The sequence below is a fragment of the Apodemus sylvaticus genome, chromosome 8 (genome assembly GCF_947179515.1).
Source record: "Apodemus sylvaticus chromosome 8, mApoSyl1.1, whole genome shotgun sequence".
NCBI classification, from domain to species: Eukaryota; Metazoa; Chordata; class Mammalia; order Rodentia; family Muridae; genus Apodemus; species Apodemus sylvaticus.
The window spans coordinates 110,939,353-110,954,432 of NC_067479.1; the positions used below are offsets into that span (position 1 = coordinate 110,939,353).

The window sequence follows — 15,080 nt, forward strand, 5'->3', positions numbered from 1 at the left end:
GACCAGAACAGAAATATCTCCTGTCACATAATAATCAAAACCCAAATGTACTAAACAAAGAAAGAATACTTAGGGCAGTAAGAGAAAAAGGGCAAGTATCATATAAAGGAAGACCTATCAGAATTACACCAGACTTCTCACCAGAGACCATGAAAGCTAGAAGATCCTGGGCAGAGCTCATGCAGATTCTAAGGGAACACAAATGCCAGCCAAGACTACTATACCCAGAGAAACTCTCAATTACTATAGATGGAGAAACCAAGATATTCCATGACAAAACCAAATTTACACAATATCTTTCCACAAACCCAGCCCTACAAAGGATAATAGGGGGAAAACACCATTACAATGAGGGCAACTATACCCTGGAAAAAGCAGGATATTAAACTTCTTTCATCAAACCCAAAAGAAGATAACCATACAAGTATAAAATTAACATCAAAAATGATAGGAAGCAATAACCACTACTCCTTAATATCTCTTAATATCAATGTACTCAATTCCCCAATAAAAAGACATAGAGTAAAAGACTGGTTACTTAAACAGGACCCTACATTTTGCTGCATAGAGGAAACACACCTCAGTGTCAAAGACAAACACTTCCAGAGTAAAAGGCTGGAAGACAATTCTACAAACTAATGGTCTCAGGAAACAAGCCGGAGTTGCCATTCTAATTTCAGATAAAATTGACTTTCAACCTAATGTCGTTAAAAGAGACATGAAAGGACAGTTCTTGCTGGTCAAATGAAAAATCCAACAAGAAGAACTTTCAATCCTGAACATCTATGCTCCAAATACAAGGGTGCCCTCATTCATAAAAGAAACTTTACTAAAGCTCAAAGCACACATTGCACCTAACACAATAATTGTGGGTGACTTCAACACTCCACTCTCATCAATGGACCGATGAGGAAAACAGAAACTAAACACAGAGACAGTGAAACTAATTGAAGCTTTGGACCAATTGGATTTAACAGATATATTTAGAACTTTTCATCCCAAAGCAAAAGAATATACCTTTTTGTCAGCATCTCATGATACCTTCTCCAAAATCAATCATATAGTTGGTCACAGGACAGACCTCAACAAATATAAGAAGATTGAAATAATCCCATGCCTCCTATCAGATCACTATGGAGTAGAAGTGGTCTTTAATAACAATAAAAACAACAGAAAGCCCACATACACATGGAAACTGAACAATACTCTACTCAATGATACCTTGGTCAAGGAAGAAATAAAGAAATCAAAGATTTTTTTAGAATTTAACGAAAATGAAGGCACAACATACCCAAATCTATGGGACACAATGAAAGCAGTGCTAAGAAGAAAATTCATAGCTTTGAGTGCCTCCAAAAAGAAATTTGAGAGAGCATTCACTAGAAGATTAACAGAACAACTGAAAGCACTGGAACAAAAAAGAAGCTAAGTCACCCAGGAGGAGAAGACAGGAAATCATCAAACTCAGGGCTGGAATCAATCAAGTAGAAACTAAGAGAACCATACAAAGAATCAACAAAACCAGGAGCTGATTCTTTGAAAAAATCAACAAGATAGATAAACCCTTAGCCAGACTAACCAAAGGGCACAGAGACAGTATCCAAATTAACAAAATTAGAAATGAAAAGGGAGCTATTACAACAGAAACTGAGGAAATTCAAAAAATCATCAGATCCTACTACAAAAGCCTGTACTCAACACAACTGGAGAATCTGGAGGAAATGGACAATTTCTTAGACAGATACCAAATACCAAAATTAAATCAGGATCAAATAGATCATCTAAACAGACCCATAACCCCTAAAGAAATAGAAGGGGTCATAGATAGCCTTCCGACCAAAAAAAGCACAGGACAGATGGTTTTAGTGCAGAATTCTATCAGACCTTCAAAGAAGACTTAACACCAATACTCTTCAAACTATTCCACCAAATAGAAACAGAAGGAACACCACCCAACTTGTTCTATGAAGCCACAATTACGCTGATACCAAAACCACACAAAGATTCAACTAAGAAAGAATTTCAGGCCAATTTCCCTTATGATTATCAATGCAAAAATACTCAATAAAATTCTTGCCCATGGAATCCAAGAACACATCAAAACAATCATTCACCATGATCAAGTAGGCTTCATCCCAGGGATGCAGGGATGGTTCAATATACGGAAATCCATCAATGCTATCCACTACATAAACAAACTCAAAGAAAAAAAACCACATGATCATTTCATTAGATGCTGAAAAAGCATTTGGCAAAATTCAGCATCCTTTCATGCTAATTAGACTTGGAAAGAACAGGAATTCAAGCCCCATATCTAAACATATTAAGAGCAATATACAGCAAACCAGTAGCCAACATCAAACTAAATGGAGAGAAACTTGAAGCAATCCCACTAAAATCAGGGACTAGACAATATTGCCCCCTCTCTCCATATCTTTTCAATATAGTTCTTGAAGTCCTAGCTAGAGCAAGTAGACAACATAAGGAGGTCAAAGGGATACAAATTGGAAAGGAAGAAGTCAAACTATCACTATTTGCAGAAGACATGATAGTATACTTAAGTGACCCAAAAACTCTACTAGAGAACTCCTACAGCTGATAACAACTTCAGCAAAGTGGCTGACTACAAAATCAACTCAAGCAAATCAGTAGCCTTTATAAACTCAAAGGATAAGCAGACTGAGAAAGAAATTAGGGAAATGACACCCTTCACAATAGCCACAAAGTATCTTGGTGTGACTCTAACCAAACAAGTGAAAGACCTAAATGACAAGAACTTCAGATCTCTGAAGAAGGAAATCGAAGAAGAGCTCAGAAAATGGAAAAATCGTCCATGCTCATGGATTGGCAGGATTAATATAGTTAAAATGGCCATCTTGCCAAAGGCAATCCTCAAATTCAATGAAATCCCCATCAAAATCCCAACTCAGTTCTTCATAGAGCTAGAAAGAGCAATTCTCAAAATCATCTGGATAACAAAAAACCCAGGATAGCTAAAACTATTCTCAACAGTAAAAGAACTTCTGGGGAATTCAGTATCCCAGACTTCAAACTTACTACAGAGCAATAGTGATAAAAACTGCATGGTATTGGTACAAATAAGGCAAGCAGATCAGTGGAATAGGATTGAAGACCCAGAAATGAACCCACACACCTATGGTCACTTGATATTCTACAAAGGAGCTGAAAGCATCCAGTGGAAAAAAGATAGCCTTTTCAACAAATGGTGCTGGTTCAATTTGAGGTCAGCATGCAGAAGAATGCAAATCAATCCATTCTTATCTCCTTGTACTAAGCTCAACTCCAAATGGATTAAGGACCACCACATGAAACCTGACAAACTGAAACTAATAGAAAAGAAACTGGGGAAAACCCTTGAGGACATGGGCACAGGGGGAAAGTTCCTGAATAGTACACCAATAGCTTATGCTCTAAGATCAGGAATAGACAAATGGGACCTTATAAAACTACAAAGTTTCTGTCAGGCAAAGGACACTGTCAAAAGGACAAAACATCAACCAGCAGATTGGGAAAGGATCTTCACCAACCCTAAATCCGACAGAGGGCTAATATCTAATATATACAAAGAACTCAAAAAGGTAGAACCAAGAGAACCAAATAACCCCATTAAAAGTTGGGTACAGAGCTAAACAAAGAATTTTCACATGAAGAACTTCGGAGGGCTGAGAAGTACCTTAAGAAATGTTCAACATCATTAATCATTAGGGAAATGCAAATCAAACCAACCCTGAGATTTCACCTCACACCAGTCAGAATGGCTAAGGTCAAAAACTCAGGAGACAGCAGGTGTTGGTGAGGATGTGGAGAAAGAGGAACACTCCTCCACTGCTGGTGGGATTGCAAGATGATGCAACCACTTTGGAAATCAGTCTGGCGGTTCCTCAGAAATCTGGGCATGACACTTCCTGAGGACCCTGCTATACACTCTTGGGCATATACCCAGAGGATTCCCCAGCATGCAATAAGGACACATGCTCCACTATGTTCATAGCAGCCCTATTTGTGGTAGCTTGAAGCTGGAAAGAACCCAGGTGTCCCTCAATGGAGGAATGGATACAAAAAATGTGGTTTACACAATGGAATACTATTCAGCCATTAGAAACAATGAATTCATGAAATTCTTAGACCAATGGATGGAGCTGGAAAACATCATACTAAGTGAGGTAACACAGTATCAAAAGATCAATCATGGTATGCACTCACTGATAAGTAGATATTAGCCTAGAAACTTTGAATACCCAAGATATAATCCACATATTAAATGATGTCCAAGAAGAATGGAGGAGTGGCCCCTGGTTCTGGAAAGACTCAGTGCAGCCGTATAGGGGAATACCAGAACAGGGAAGTGGGAAGGAGTAGATGGGGGAACAGGAGGAGGGAAGAGGGCTTATGGGACTTTCGGGGAGTGGGAAGCCAGAAAAGGGGAAATCATTTGAAATGTGAATGGAGAATATACCGAATTAAAAAAAAAAAACTACAACCATTGAGTATGTTGGGGTTAAATAAAATAATAAGGTGTTTAAAACATGTTCAATGTGTGAAGAAATGAACATCTGTTTTATGAACTAAAAAAAATAAATAAATGATAATATCACACACACACAAAAAAAAAAGTGGGATAAATTTGGAAAAGTAGGGGGAGGTCTAGACCACAGAAGACCTAGACTGCCACGTGAAAGAGTTTGGACTTGATCTGGCCTGCCAGTAAGACCCACTAAAGATGCAAGTATACCACAGTTGTCAACAGCGACTGTGAAATACAGTCATGTGTAACCCTTAAGTATCTGGGTTAAAAAGATATCAAAAAGTACAGACACATTAAAAGGCAAAAACAGTGCAGTTATATCATTTTGCTTTGCTTTGCTTTGTTGGACTTTTGTTTTTGCTTTGTAGACCTTAATTTGAATGAGTTGTTTTGGGGTTTGGTAGTTGTTGATTGGTTGGGTTTTTGTTTGTTTTGTGGGTTTTTTTTTTTTAAGTAATTTATATTTTATTTTGTGTGCATTGGTGTTTTGTCAACATGTATGTTTGCATGAGGGTGCCAGATCCCCTGGAACAGGAGTTACAGATGATTGTGAGATGCCATGTAGATGCTTGGAACTGAACCTGCCGGGAGAGCAGTCACTGCTCCTGTCTCTGGGCCATCTCTCCAGCCCTGGGTTTTGTTTTCATTGTGAGAATTTGTCTCATGTATTCCAGGCTGATCTCTATAGCAAACAGTGGCCCTGAACTCATGCCCCTTTTCCCCATTACTGGGATTATAGACACTCCCCCATAATCCTCTTTTATGAAGTACTGGGGATTGATCCCATGAGGAGAATGAGCCCATGACAGTATACATGACAGGCAAACAGTACACCAATAAAACTACATACCTAGCATGAATGAGTTATTAAAGCCAATATAAGATAATTTCCTTGGGATTCTATATTTTTTCTTTAACTGAAAAAAATAAAAAACTTTGACACCTTTTTCTCTTAGAAGGTCACAAACTGTTGCAAGTGAGCATGAGCTCTGTTTTTATTTTATCATTTAAAAATTCTAGCAGAATCACTTTGTACAGAAAAACCAACTAAGAAAGCAAGAGAGAGCCAATCTCACTAGTAGCTACATTCAACTCTGCCATTCCAGGAACCCCTGGATTTTTGTAATTTTACCCCATATAGAGACCTACCAAAGGCTGTCCACCATCCTACCAACTAATATGTCCCAGGATCCCCTCGTGTCTTCTCTCAAATAGACCCCAGCTTCTACCAGACTCACCTCCACCTGAGTGTGCCATGGCATCTTGTGCCCTACCACCATGGATCACCCTCTAGTCCTTCTTTGACACTGGCCCCTGATGCCCCAGGACAGCCTGTAGAACTTGCTGTGCCCTCCATAGACTCCTGAAGCTTAGCAGTGAAATCTTCTAAGCCCGGAAAAGATTTATTCTTGGGATTAGAATTCGCACATACCTCTAGCTGGGCTGAGACCACTTGTGACACTTTATTCACACATCAACATAGAGTGACTCCAAGATTGAACTTCAAGCATCATTCATCTGGTCCACAACCTGACAAGTTAGGATAACAGTAAACAAAGATCCAAACACACATTTTACAAAAGCACATTTGTATATCCATAGGAAAAAAGACTGCAAAAAATTCAAATACCTAAGTCTCATTACAAAAACACAAAACACAATATCCAAAACAGTATATATTCTATAGAAATTGGAATTGTTCCTCTCTAATATTTCTTGAGTAAAGCCACTTAGCTGACAGGCAAAGCATCAGTTTCAAAATAGCAATTATAAATATGCTCAAGGGAATCAGGGGATATGAATAAATGCCCAAATTAAGATAACAAGAGAGCTAAAATGGTTTAGTGAAACAATGAAAACAGTTCAAAACATGAAGACAGAACTCATTTTATACGTGAGTTCTAATCTCTGAAGAAGAGCAAACCGGAATAAATTTTGAAAATGCCAGAAAGGGAGATGAAAGGTTCGGAGAAAAACTGCACCAATAGATTGTATCTTGTGGAATAGGGAATACCAGGCCTCTAAGAAAAGGAGAAGAGCTGGATCACTCAAAGGAAATGTTAAATCTAAAATCCCAGTTGATGGAACAGGAAGGAACTCTGCAAAATAATAAAAGCCTGTGAATAGTAGGTATAAGAGGAGGAGGATAAATCAAATCTATGTGAATCCTGACATTCTACATTCTGTATGGAATAAGGTTAGGTATCAGCAACAAAGAAATAACAGAGAGTACACAAACTCATGGAAACTGAACAACACATTGATTAATGAAAAGAGGGTAAAGAAAGAAATGAAGAAGTCAATTTAAAAATTTTAAAATTGAATAAAAATAAAAAACACTATGATAGAATAAATATAATTTAAAAAAAACACAATCTATGAGACACAATAAAGGTATCCTAAAGCAATTTTTACAGCTCTAAGTGGCTACACCAATACAAAATGTCATATTAATAACTTAGTGATGAATCTGAAGACTTTGGAAAAAGTAGAACAAAAAACATCCAAAAGAAGACAAGAAGAAATAATCAAAATTCCTGAAACAAATGAAAAAAGGAGGCAAACAATTAATAAAGTGAAAATTGGTTCTTTGAAAAGTTTAACAGTTGCCAAACATTTAACAAAAAGAGAAAGACCTAAATAATAAATTTAGAGATGAAAAGGGAAGTATTAAAAGATTGTAAAGAAAGACAGAGAATCGTAAGAATGTTCTTTTAAATATATATTCTGCTAAACTGAAAATCTTAAGGAAATTGATAAATCTAAAGATTTATATAACCTCCATAAATTAAATAAAGGTAAAATAATTAATATAATTAGATTTATAAAAAATTAATGAGATGGAAGCAGTAATTAAAAATCTAACTAAAGCAGGCCACCGGCTTGGAAAAGAGTTAATGGCTAAACATCATCCATATTTGATTTTCTGCTGCAAGCAGGCTGATGTTGATATAAGACTGTGTGAAAAATGTGATGGAAATGTGTGATCAGTGATTCCTACATGCGTCCCTGAACCCTGGTTCACATATGTGATGTGATGAGTGTAACTATGGATCTAACCAGGCCCCGTGTGTGATCTGTGGAGGTCCTAAAGTCTCTGATGCCTACTATTGTAAAGAGTAGACCATTCAGGAGAAGGATAGAGATGGTTGCCCAAAGATTGTCAGTTTGGGGAACTCTAAGACAGACCTGTTCTATGAATTCAAAAAATTCAAGAAAAGATGATGGGTAGGTGGCTCCTTCCTCCCCCATCAAGCTGCCGCTGCTGCCAGAATAGATACCTACTACCACCAGCAGAAAGCACCCAGCAGAAAGGGACTGGAGCTGAGTGTCACCAGAGCAGCCTGCTAGTGCTTGTGTCCTGATCCCCTGGCACTAGCAAGCGCCCATAGAGCGCTCTAGCAAACTGGAGGAGATGTTGCTCACTCAGTCCCTAGTTTCCTTTTTGTTTTTAGTTGGAAAAGCAACTGTTCTCCACATTGATCCTTTCAACTCAAAAGTTTCAGAACAAGTAGGTGTGTGGCCTTGATGATGAAACTGTCATGGCAGAAGTGTGGTCTTGCAACAGTTATGATGGGGTTGTCCTGTGACCCTCAGTGTGACCAGAACAATAGTGTGACCTGACATTTCCCAGATAGTGCTGGATTATAAATTGAAAGTCTCTGTTATGCTAATAAACATAGTATGTATTTCCTGGGGGGAAAAAAAACTAACAAAAAAGAAAGCATACTATCAGATGAATACAGCGCAGACTTACACCAGATCTTCAAAGAACAAAATATGCTTCAAATTATTCATAAAAATGAAAAGGAACATTTCTTTTTTTCTGATATATTTTTTATTTACATTTCAAATGATTTCCTCTTTTCAGGTCCCCCACTCCCCGAAAGTCACATAAATCCCCTTCCCTCCCCATTCTCCCATCCACTCCTTCCCACTTCCTTGTTCTGGTTTTGCCCTATACTGCTACACTGAGTCTTTCCAGAACCAGGGGCCACTCCTCTATTCTTCTTGTACCTCATTTGATGTGTGGATTATGTTTTAGGTATTCCAGTTTTCTAGGCTAATATCCACTTATTAGTGAATGCATACCATGATTGATCTTTTGAGACTGGGTTACCTCACTTAGTATGATGTTCTCCAACTCCATCCATTTGTCTAAGAATTTCATGAATTCATTGTTTCTAATGGCTGACTAGTACTCCATTGTGTATATATACCACATTTTTTGCATCTATTCTTTTGTTGAGGGATACCTGGGTTCTTTCCAGCTTCTGGCTATTATAAATAGGGCTGCTATGAACATAGTGGAGCATATATCCTTATTACATGCTGAGGAATCCTCTGGGTATATGCCCAGGAGTGGTATAGCAGGATCATCTGGAAGTGATGTGCCCCGTTTTCTGAGGAACCGCCAGACTGATTTCCAGAGTGGTTGTACCAGTTTGCAACCCCACCAGCAGTGGAGGAGTGTTCCTCTTTCTCCATATCCTCACCAACACCTGCTGTCTCCTGAATTTTTAATCTTAGTCATTCTGACTGGTATAAGGTGAAATCTCAGGGTTGTTTTGATTTGCATTTCCCTAATGACTAATGAAGTTGAGCATTTTTTAAGATGCTTCTCAGACCTCCGAAGTTCTTCATGTGAAAATTCTTTGTTTAACTCTGTACCCCATTTTTAATGGGGTTATTTGGTTTTCTGGGGTCTAACTTCTTGAGTTCTTTGTATGTATTAGATATTAGCCCTCTATCTGATGTAGGGTTGGTGAAGATCTTCTCCCAATTTGTTGGTTGCCGATTTGTCCTTTTGATGGTGTCCTTTGCCTTACAGAAACTTTGTAATTTAATGAGGTCCCATTTGTCAATTCTTGATCTTAGAGCATACGCTATTGGTGTTCTGTTCAGGAACTTTCCCCCTGTATCAATGTCCTCAAGGGTCTTCCCCTAGTTTCTTTTCTATTAGCTTCAGAGTGTCTGACTTTATGTGGAGATCCTTGATCCATTTGGAGTTGAGCTTAGTACAAGGAGATAAGGATAGATCAATTCGAATTCTTCTGCATGCTGACCTCCAGTTGAACCAGCACCATTTGTTGAAAAGGCTATCTTTTTTCCATTGGATGGTTTCAGCTTTGAAAAGGAACATTTCTAAATTCTTTTTATGGAGCCAGTATTCCCCAGATACTAAAATTACACAAGGGTCCAACAAAAAAGAAAATTATAGGGAAAATTTTCTCTAATGAATATAGATACAAATATTGTCAATTAAATACTTACAAACCAAATTTAAGAGCACACAAAAAAAGATTATCCATTCCAGAAACCCTAACTAACACAGAAATTGGCTCTAGGCCATGGGCTATTGCTGTGACAGACCTTACCTGACTGTGTTTTTAGAAAGATTGTGTTGGCATTTGAAATTTGGTTTGGAAAAGACATTGAAGGCTTGGAGTTCAGTGTGCTTTTCTACAGACAATGGACTTGGGTGTATAGGGGGTGGTTCTGATGCTATGATCCTGTTCCTCAATTGGTTCTTGATCTGTCAGTAATGAAAGTGCTGGGCCCATTGCTGGGTGGAAGAGACAGGCAGGGCTTCTGGGTCCTTGGAGGAAGAGAAGGGAACATAGGAATAAGAACAGGGTTCACCATGCTTTGGAGAGAGGAGAACCAGGCAACCGTGTGAGGTCTCAGGAGGAGTTGGGGCCTGTAGCTACTTTAGGTGAGTGGCCAGGGATGTTTGGCAGGGGCTAGATGGGACTAGCCTCTGAAGTTTAGGGCAGGTAGGAGAGTGAGAGAATGTGAGATCTTAAAACAGAGTGGCCACACAGGGTGCTCCTATAGGCAGGTGGTCAGGGAAGTTTAGCCACTGAAGCTTAGAGCAGGTGGGAGAGGCAGAGATAAGGACATGCTTTTCCAGGTGGTAGGTAGTGCTGCCCAGCAATTGTGCCAAAAAGGCAAGTTGAAAATAAACAACTGTGTGTGTGTGTGTGTGTGTGTGTGTGTGTGTGTGTTCTATCCGAGGATGTAAGGGAAGCTGGGTGGGGCTGGCAGCAGTCACTTCCCAGAGCTAAAGGTGGGTAGAGCATAAAACTAACAGCAACAGTTGGATGTCGGGATACTGACATAAATACACACACATTAATTAATGAAATAGAACCGAGGAGTTGGATATAATCGAAGAGTAGAAAGACAATATACACAGCGGGAGACATTTTTGCTAGCTCCTCACCCAACAAGGGCTTATTATCCAGAGCACACACAGAATAAAAAACAAAAACAACGTTGCAGCTAGAGATGGCTAAGTGGTTAGGAGCACATCCCACCTCCTGAGGAGGACTTGAGCTTGGTTCCCAGCACCTACTCTGAGTCCTGCTCATCCACATTTACTGCAGTGCTATTCACAGACAGACAGATTATAGAATTAGTCTATGACTCTGTCAGCAGATGAGTAAGCTAAATGTCCTATGTATTCACGATGTGGTGTCATCTGACCACAAGGAAAAGTGAAATCATGTCAAATATAGGAAATATATAAAACTAGAGATCACATTAAGCAAAATAAAGCAGACTTGAACAACAAAAACATTGCTTTCCTCCTCTCTACAGAACCCATACTTTAAAATAATAACATGAAAACCAGAAGAGGGACTATTTAAGAAGGGACCAGAAGGAGGGAAGAGAGGACACGGCAGGGTGGGAGGAGGGTGTATAAGCAAATTGCCTAGTACACAGGAATAAAGAGCTAATAATGAAACCACTACTTAGCACAGCAAATATACCAGGCTAATAAAAGAGGAAGCACAAAAAGCTCCCATAGACATTTCTCTAAAGCAAATGTGTAACTTACACATGACTTCGTGTGACTTTTATGCAGAAAAGGCATTTATTCTTATGCCAGCCGAAATACATTAGATTGACATAACATCAAGAACCTGTCACTACCTCCTGTCAGGAGTTTGGAGATAACTCCAAGGCCACAGGAAGTTACTGCAAAATGACCACATACCTTGCGTGGACCCTATTGAAAATGTATTCTATAAGCAATCCAAACAGCAAATGCTGACTCCAGCACCTGAGGTGTTCAGTGAGGTCCAAGGTTCCAGTGGGCACACCTGTACCAACGTGCATTTGAATCTTGACTGCAACATTTCTTTCCACTCTATTAGGCCTACAGGGGTGTGGTCAGCAGGACCAGGGCCTGCATAATAATTCATCACTTAAAGAAAGACTCCACATAAATTGCTAAATACCAGAAATGAGAAACAAATTAAACAACCCCTTCAAAATTCATCTGTTTTGATTTCTAAATGCAATAAAAATATTTTAAAACTACCACAACCTTTCCTTGCTGGCTAGCTGACAAGCTGGATGAAACTCTTTATCTCTGTCTTGTGTAAGAAGCCAGACATCCTAACGCTCAGGAAAGGGTTGTTCATAACTCTCTCCAAGTCCACTAACACATGGTCCCCACCAAGGGCAAGAGCAAAGCATGCCCAACGAGGTTTTCCACTCCCTTATAACGTATTCCAATCATTAAGTATGCAGCACTTTTACAGATGTTGCAATGGTAAAAAATGGAGACTTAGTAATAACTGTACATAAAATAAAACTAGACTGAGCTAAAAAAAAAACACAAAACAAAATACAATATAAATCCTGCATGCCATGACACCAGATTTATAAAAACACATATTCCCACCATGACAGGATTCCACTATATATTTAAGATGTGCCTAATCACATTTTATACACATCTGTTTAGTAATATCCACTCAGAACTTCACTTGGATAACATATTAACTAGATGGCAGGAACAGAATGTGTGTTTTACTATTTTTATATTTCAAAAAAATGATCTTTGTTAGTTGCGTTTAACTGCCATCTAGAGTTAAAATGAATCCATTTCTTTTCTTCTCTGTTACTAATCTCCAAATTTTAGGAATGCAAGCAGTGATGTTTAACCCCTGTTTCATGGTGAGTAAATTCTCAAGACTCCAGATTTTCAAGGGCTAATTAATTATTCAACTTGCCAATCATGGTGAACATCCCCACCTGTTGCAACCATCCTAGGTTGGCTCACAGGTGAGATTTACATTTAATTTAGCTAATATTCTATTTGCTGTATAAACTGGTGGATGCGCAACCTGGTATGCATTTGGACTCAGAGAGCTGTATCAAAAATTATGTATGTTACAGTCTTTATGTGTGTACAGTCTACAACTTCCACTTTTCTCAGAATCTAAGAAAATCAGACTACATAAAGACATTAAAAACTGATTTCACTTTAATCTCAGAAGAATATGATTATAAAAATTACAGCTGGCAAGATGGCTCAGTAAGTAAATGTACTTGCTACCAAACTTAGTCACCGTGTTCAAGCCCCAGGACTCAGATAATGGAAGAAAAAAAATACTCAAAAAAATACTAGTCATCCTCTGACCCGTACACATGTGCACACATATACACGTGAATGTACACACACACACACACACACACACACACACACACACTACACATACACCACACTAAATTGATGAAAAGTATTAAAGTTCCAACTTGAATTTTAATGCTATTATGCTGAGTGACATTTATTTAAAAATTCTTATAGTTTTTAAGATTGAAACACGTGTGCAATTCACTTCAAAATCCTTATTTAAGAGGGGAAAATACACTTAAAAGTAAAATCAAATTTGAAAGTATAACTCAATGTACCATCAAAAAAAAAGGAAGTATATTCACATGAAATCTTCATTCACCTAAAATATGTTTTCATATAAATAAATGACATAGGATTTTTTCAACTACTCCAAATATTAAACTATGATAGCCTTTCTGACAAATTTTTATTGTATCATTAGATCATAAACTGAAATGTAAAATTTCAATTCCTGTGGTGGTTTTGTTGTTTAAGGAAATAAGCAGGAAAGTTTTCAAGTGGATGAATACAGTAAATAATATTGTTTAAAAACAAACAATAACAGATGGAAACAAAATTATATTTTAGTTACTCAGAGCCTTGAAGGTTTTCATTGAACTTAACTGCAGAAGACAATGCACATCAACTCCTCAAGCACAGGCTCAGTGGGTTCTCAATTGCCTGCTCAGTGGGTGACCTAGTGATGAAGTGTCCACGGGGCTGCAGAACAGAAAAACTTCAAGAAACAAGCAGGCAGGCAAGAAGTGGAAAATACCCACTTTAGGGAAGTCTAGCATCAGCATTTGTAGACTAGTAGAGAGGCATTAGGAGCCAGTGGAAAATCAGAGTCCCAGCACTGGAAAATGTTCAGAGATTATAGAAAGCTAGAAGGCTATCGGAACAAGACAGACAGACAGACTGAGCTCTACATGAGTGCATTTGGGGAGTGAGGAACACACATATGTAACGAGTATAAAATATATAAATGAGTCACTAAGATTTGTCATATATGCATTAAAAATCTTAGTGCTTTCTCCAATGAGTTTCAAAGCTGGTGAGATTTTCAGTTCCACTTCTCAAGAAGGAAAGGAGTACATGTAAACTCTCACCAGAAATCTCCCAAGGTCAACACAGTCCTGTCAGCAAGATCAGATCATCTCAGCCAAAAATGTCTACAACACAGACAGGCACCTGCTGAATAGTAATTTCTCTATTGTAGCATTTTGTCTGATTAGGTCTAGATAGATACTTGATTAATTAGTAAGAGCACCTAAAAAGGTATGTCTATGAATTTTCTACTGACTAAAAAAAAAACAAAAAAAAAAAAAAACAAGTGTGGGGGGGGGTAAGAGATTAGGTGCTCCATGTTCACTGCCCGCTATAAAATGATCATGTAATAAATGTTAGTCATTTTATGCTATCAGCTGCTATCCTCGGGCATTTTGTGTATATCTTGAGAGCTCAGCCACATTATGCAACATTATGTATACCTTTACAGAGTATACTACTTAAAAGGCAACACTTCAGGATCTGGAGAGATGGCTCAGTTTAAAATGCTTACTGCTCTTCCAGAGAACCTAGGCCCACTTCCCAGCCACTATGCCCCACCCACAACCACCTATAAGTCCAGCTGCAGGAGATCTGATGCCCTTTTCTGGTCTCCATGAACACACATACTTCCCCCACACCTCCCCCCAAAAGAATCCTCTACAGTGAAACTAAGGCAAGCAAGAATCAGCACTAGGAACCATCACCTTCACTACACATGTACAGAAGAGTACCCCACAGTTGACCAGCTGCTATTCAGACAATTATGATAATTTGCAGTGTAGAGCAGGAGTTTCCTACTCCAGAATCATCCATACTTAACTAATAAAATGCAGGCTCTAAGAACTGAAGCACTATGTGGTTGCCAGAGATTTGTCCGCGCCAGCTAGTTGTCTCATGGAAAGGATCACAAATGTAATTTGTCATGAGAGGAGTTATGACAGCTAATCTTTAAGCAGAGAGGAAGAACTTTTATATTTTACATGATCAAAATATATCTAGATAATCTTTAAGTTTCTGTGATGTATTCCTGGTTACTGTTTTCCTAAGGACTGTGAAAAAAAAACATATATA

At 38.4% G+C, this 15,080-nt stretch overlaps 1 pseudogene; it reads left to right on the forward strand.

Moving 5' to 3' along the window:
* The first annotated feature begins 7,443 nt into the window (after positions 1-7,443).
* Positions 7,444-7,771, forward strand: LOC127691197 (PHD finger-like domain-containing protein 5A; annotated as a pseudogene).
* Positions 7,772-15,080: the final 7,309 nt, after the last annotated feature.